Below are 6,914 nucleotides of genomic sequence, written 5' to 3'. Positions count from 1 at the left end.
TTTTTCATAAATGCATCTATTACAAGCTTATCTATCTGTTGTGATGCTCTCATTTTTTATAACTTTTTTTAAAAAATTACCCTTGAGAAAATACCCATCCACTAATAGGAATTTAGGTTTTAGATCACAAAAATGAAATTTAGAAATAATTCATGTCCAAACTTTAGGAAATGATTATTTGCTTTAACTCAAATCAATAATTTAATGCCCCCACCAAAAACATTACTACCCTGCCTTATACAAGACAGAGACTAATAAATTCCATACATGTAAAATGGGAACACGACATTAGATTGAACATCATCATCCATCAAACATAATTTAAAACACTCCACAATATTATTTAACTACTGCCATATAATCTTATCCAAAATAACATAATAAGGTGAAAGTCGATCCAGTGAAACAGTCTTAGAAATGTGCTAGAAAACAGGCGTATCTAAGGGCGAGTTGTGACAAAGACGCATGTAAATGCTGCGTAATGTCCGAAACTACAAGTTGATTCGCAACTTTGATATTTTAATTGTAGTTTGGAATCATTTAATTCTGAAAAGATTCTCTACAGCTCAGTAATGTCGGGCCAATATTTGACAAGGTATCTTTGAGCTCCAACTTAGAAGAATATGCAGCAATCTGTTCACGTGGAATCTACTTCAGACGGCAACGCTCTTGCTCACTTTATAAGTCGTTGGAATCGAACACCAAACTCTCCGACCGCGAAAAGAACGTGGAACGACTCGAAAATGTCGATTAATGCTTCCCCTGCCTCCCATCGTAAGGCCCCACGTTCACATCCGTTGACGTGACGTCATCTCTCCTTCTCACAACATCCTCGCAATTTCACTTGTGCAAACGTATAGACTGACGTTGGCATGCTTTGACTGAATATTCCACACCTCGCGTGGGCCTTGTTATAAATATCCAACGCCTTCTCACCCAATTTCAAATCCATTTCGATCTCAAACGTTTCAGAGTCGACTATTACAAAACACCATGTCTGCAACTAAGCCCCCTTTTAATGTTATTTTGCAGAGTGGTTTTGGCTCCTCTAATCAGGCAAAGATCATACAACAACATTCCTCAGCCGCATGCAATCTTGTCCTACTCCCAGAGAACAACACGCGGTGGCTTACTGATCGCAGAGGCAACAGCGATCTCTGATACTGCTCAGGGGTGCGTCGGAGCTTCACTTAAGTACATTGCATTTCATGTTTTCCTTAATTCAAAAACTATTGATTGTCTACTGAATATAGATCCGCCTGATTGGGAAATGCAGGTATGCAGATACACCTGGCATATGGACAGAGGAGCAGGTGGAAGCGTGGAAGCCCATTGTGAAAGCTGTACACGACAAAGGAGGCACTTTCTTCTGTCAGATTTGGCACTGTGGAAGAGTCTCTCATGTCGGTCAGTTTGAAAAATCAACTATTGCAGTCACTGATTATTAATCTCCTATCATAAACAATTATTAAACTGCTAAAAATAAATTCCCAGCTAATATCGAAAAATAACACAACTGCAACTTCACTTATAAAATACGGAAAGAAATGCGCAAAACAATGAACACAATATTTTCGGACAAATTGTCCCTAGAAAAACTCCTAAGAGAAAATCAGTTCTACAGATGAGAAATTATATTAAACTTCAGCAAATCAAGAGATACAAAATTCCTTGCCTGTCACTGGCAGAACTCCGACAACCTCCTAATTTCTCCTGTTGATATTCCTCACTGCTATCCCCACGCTAATACTACGCTCTTGCTAACACTGCAAGACTGTTTGCTAACACTGCAAACGTTTCTCCAAAACTTCATATTCTCCAAATGCCCCCCTAACCTCCTTTTATACTATTCCTATTGGTAAACCAATGGCCGAGATTGATTTACAATCGACGGTTGAGATTAAGACAACTCGACAGCCAACAATAGAATTGGTTGCAAAGTGTCCAAAAGGAAATCACTAAAATTAGTAAATAATTATCCTTGCAATAACCATTTACTAATTCTTGGCAAGTGGACAAACAACTGTCCAAACCACCCATAACGAATGCTGCTATACATAGATAAGGATGAACAGCTGTCCAAGCTACCCATAAATACTACTGCTATTTCTGGGTCAGAAATAACAGCTGTCCAACTAACAATAGTTAACACTCCCTCTTAGCGAGAAAGTTGTTCTGCAGGACACCTAACTTATCTCTGAAGAAGATAAATTTTGCCTTCCCCAATGCCTTAGTCAAAATGTCTACTACCTGCTCCTCTGTAGGTATGTACTGTAGTTGAACAACTCCCCTTTGTACACAATCTTTGATGAAGTGATATCTGATATCTATATGTTTAGACCTATCATGAAACACTGGATTCTCAGACAACTTGATGCAATTCTGATTGTCATAATGTATCGTAGTAGTCTCAACCTTTTGACCAAACAAGGCTACTAACAACTTTCGAAGCCATATAACTTCACATGTCGCCATGCTAGCTGCTATGTATTCTGCTTCTGCTGAACTTAGAGCCACGGACTTTTACTTCCTGCTGAACCAAGATACAACTCCTAATCCCAACCTGAAACAACACCCTGAAGTGCTCCTTTTGTTCGTTGTACTTCATGCCCAATCTGCGTCAGTATAGCCTATCAACCTGATACCTTCACCTCGAACATATCTGATCTCATACTCGACTGTACCACACATGTAACGTAGCACATGCTTAGCCGCTATCTAGTGCATTCTCTTTGGTTCAACCATGAACTGACTAAGAGAGTTTACAGCAAATGCTATATCTGGTCTAGTGTTGACCAAATACATAAGCGAACCAATCAACTGTCTATATAAAGTGGGATCTACATCTTTCTCCTTAGTTGTATCTATCTTCCTCCAATTCATGATAATGGGTGTAGACATGGCTTTGCAATCCTCCATCCCAAATTTCTTCAAGATTTCAATGCAATATTTCCCTTGACCAAGGAAAATCACTCCATCTGTCTGCCACACTTCCATCCTAGAAAGTAGTGCATAAGTCCTAAATCCTTCATCTCGAACTCTTCTGCAAGGTTCCTCTTGCAATCCACTATGAGCCCTAGTGAACCTGTAAGAAATAGGTCATCCACATAAAGAACAAGAATGAGAATCTCACCCCCAACCATCAAGTAGTAGAGGTTAGCATCTGCTTCACTCTTCACAAAGCTCATTTTCTACAAATATGTATCAATGCACTCATACCACGCTCTAGGAGCCTGCTTGAGTCCGTACAATGCTTTCTTCAATCTGCACATGTGGGTCTCTTTGCTATGTGCTACAAAGCCTTCTGATTGTTCTATGTATACCTCCTCCTTCAACTCACCATTAAGGAATTCTGTCTTGACATCCATTCTCTGATACCATGTGAAAAATCAACTATTGCAGTCACTGATTATTAATCTCCTATCATAAATGATTATTAAACTGCTAAAAATAAATTTTCAGCTAATATCGAAAAATAACACAACTGCAACTTCACTTATAAAATACGGAAAGAAATGTGCAACACAATGAACACAATATTTTTGGACAAATTGTCTCTGGAAAAACCCCTAAGGGAAAACCAGTTCTACATATGAGAAATTATATTAAACTTCAGCAAATCAAGAGATACAAAATTCCTTGCCTCTCACTGGCAGAACTCCGACAACCTCCTAACTTCTCCCACTAATATTCCCCACTGCTATCCCCACGCTAACATTGCGCCCTTGTTAACACTGCAAGATTGTTTGCTAACATTGAAAACGTTTCTCCAAAACTTCATATTCTCCAAATGCCCCCCAACCTCCTTTTATACCATTCCTGTTGGTAAACCAACGACCAAGATTGATTTACAATCGACGGTTGAGATTAAGACAACTCGATAGCCAACAATAGAATTGGTTGAAAGGTGTCCAAAAGGGAATCACTAAAATTAGTAAATAATTATCCTTTCAATAACCATTTACTAATTCTTGGCAAGTGGACAAACAACTGTCCAAACCACCCATAACTAATGCTACTATACATAGATAAGGATGAACAGTTGTCCAAGCTACCCATAAATACGACTGCTATTTTTGGATCAGAAATAAAAGCTATCTAACTAACAATAGTTAACAGTCAGTACTTTCATGCTTTCCCCTATTGTTTTTCCCAATTTGGTGGTGCTCTCCTACAAAACAAATAGAACACTGATGTACATTTAATGGGTAATTGCGATACAGATTATCAGCCTAATGGTCAATCTACAATCTCCTCCACAAGCAAACCATTATCTGGAAAGATCCCTCTTCCAAATCGAAAGGATGTGGCAGACTTCTCTCCTCCCTGGCCTCTGAAAATAGAGGAAATTCCCAAAATCGTTGCACATTTTTGAAATGCTGCCAGAAACGCAATAGAGGCGGGTATGTTTTTATTATGATCTATGTTGATTTGAAGAAGAGAATGCCCCTTTTTGTTGATATAATTAACACTTTTTGGAACAGGGTTTGACAGTGTTGAGATCCATGGGGCTCATGGATACCTTTTGGACTAGTTCATGAAGGACAGTGTGAACGATCGAACAGATCGCTATGGCGGAACATTGGAGAACCGTTGCAGATTTGCTCTTGAAGTTGTGGAAGCAGTTGTTGATGAAATCGGAGTAGAGCATGTGGGAATTCAGATTTCTCCATTTTCAGCTCATTCAGAAGCGTATGACTCAAATCCGGAGGCACTGGGACTTTACATGGCGGACGCCCTGAATAAATATAAGATATTGTACGCTCATTTCGTTGAACCCAGGGCTATTAATTTGGAGGAGACGATAGTGAGTGAAAAGAGCCTGATTCCCATAAGGAAAGAATTCAAGGGCACATTTTTGGTTACAGGAGATTATGATCGAGATGATGGAAATGAAGCTATTTCCAATGGCAAGGAAGATTTGGTTGTTTACAGGCGATTGTTTCTGGCGAATCTAGATCTGCCAAAGAGATTTGAGTTGAATGCACCCCTCAATAAATACAACAGAGAAACATTTTACCCCTCTGATCCTGTTGTTGGATACGCAGATTATCCATCCATCGAATAGTGAGTGTGTTTGATCTGTCCAATGTAATCATATCTTCTCCAAAAATTTGCAAGTCAAAGGAGTTCTCGTTAAAATTTTCAAGCAATTGATGTTATGAGATCAATCGATTTTCAATCTTATGAAATATGATAAGTCGATTTTGGCAATTTTTTAAAAGGAAAAGACTTATATTTTTTCCCCTATGTAGACTTCCTCTTCCAAGATTCCATGCATTCCATGCAGGAATGTAGACTTGACATCCATTTGATACACTTTGAATCTTTTGCAAGAAGAATATGCAAGAAGAGTTCCTATTTATTTTCCATTATCCCTCTCCTATTCATAAATACGTTAACCATCTTTATTCTCCTATTAGGTGTAGGTGTAAATGGACCTACTCTAGACCTATTATTAATATTAGGTTATCATTATTTAAATAATCTTAGAATTAATTTGTTTACCATGCATAAACAAAATAAAATTAATGTCAATTCCTTTATTAATTACATAAAAGAAATTATGCAAGTACTTCTCGATTCATAATTCTTTTTTCAATTTTTGTTCATTCAAAAGAAATCGTAATGAGTCTGTAACTTATAAATTAAAACATATGTAGAGCATTTTCTCCAAATAAAATATTTATTATTATAGATTTCATAAGAGTGAGGAGTTTAATGGTCAACTAAAATGTCAATGGGAAAAATGAATAAAGAACCAAGGTTACTCATCTAGCTTTTACATTTATTAATAGCGATAAAAAAAAATATGAGTAAGAATGTTTTTAATGTTTTTAATTAAAAAGATAGGGATTAGCAACCCCTGAAACATTTAATATTATTTATACTAAAAGAATAGTACTATTTGAACATTAAGTTTTCATCATTATAATAATAATAATAAATTGGTCTCCAAAATTTAAAATGTTCCTTTTTATGAGGGCATATGCACCGAGTTGTGGTGCCAAAAAGGTGACAATGAAATTTCTTTTCCTATTTTAAACAGTGCGTATGCGCTTTAAAAAAAAAAAAAAGTATGTATGATGGACTGCAAACCCGCAGCCCATCATTTTCATTACCATTTTCTTCTACTCCTACAACAAGCAGCGCGTACGCGAGTTGAAGACTCAACTTTTGCACCACCATTTGCCAAAATGCCTCCTCGTCGACGAAATCCAAGACCACAAGAGCACCCACGACGATGCCGTAAGTGATATAAACCTAACTTTGCATTGTTTGATATATTTTTCATATTATTTTGTAAGTTTTTTATATTCTTTTGTAGGGTTTTTACAAATTTCATTTAGATTTGTTTATTTATTTGAATTTCAATTGATTTTTTTTCAGGAAATGTTCATAATCAACCAGAAAATCCACAAGAACATCAAAACCCTCAAGAACCCCAAAACCAAAACCCTCCTCAAGAAGAAGAACAAATTCCACAACCTGAACCAATTGCAAGACCTCCACCAGGCACACAAGAAAATCTAGGAAATGAAATAGAGAGAGGCAAAACTGAATTAGAAGGAATCATTGCTCGGTTCAAAGAATCTGGACAAACCAATCCAATGAGGGCTCAATTGGCATCATCCCTCGAATCAATTAACACTCAGATAGCCTCAGTTAGTGGTTAGTTAGATATTTGGCAGGCTAAGAGGGATGAACAAAAAAGATTTTATGCAAATAAATTGTCATATAAAGATGTTAAAAAAAAAGAAATACCAAAAGGTAGTATATGCGCATTATTTAGAAAACCCGGTGAGCAAAATACTATTAGAGAGGATACTAAACGATTCCCCATCCATTGGTGCATACATGATGCTATTAGAAATAATTTTTGGGATAGATGGTGGATGGTTTTTGATGCCCCT

General features: G+C 37.1%; 1 pseudogene across 1 annotated transcript; it reads left to right on the top strand.

Moving 5' to 3' along the window:
• The first annotated feature begins 623 nt into the window (after positions 1–623).
• Positions 624–5,179, top strand: LOC149568987 (putative 12-oxophytodienoate reductase 11; annotated as a pseudogene). Its single transcript, XR_016361427.1, has 5 exons — positions 624–802; positions 1,033–1,173; positions 1,277–1,407; positions 4,224–4,403; positions 4,485–5,179. The product of XR_016361427.1 is annotated as a putative 12-oxophytodienoate reductase 11 (transcript).
• Positions 5,180–6,914: the final 1,735 nt, after the last annotated feature.

Source organism: Cupressus sempervirens, chromosome 3 (genome assembly GCF_028749045.1).
Source record: "Cupressus sempervirens isolate cs-2001-9-10 chromosome 3, ASM2874904v1, whole genome shotgun sequence".
Lineage (NCBI taxonomy): Eukaryota > Viridiplantae > Streptophyta > Pinopsida > Cupressales > Cupressaceae > Cupressus > Cupressus sempervirens.
The sequence above is the reverse complement of the archived record's forward strand: the minus strand, read 5'-3'. Positions and strand labels throughout refer to the sequence as shown.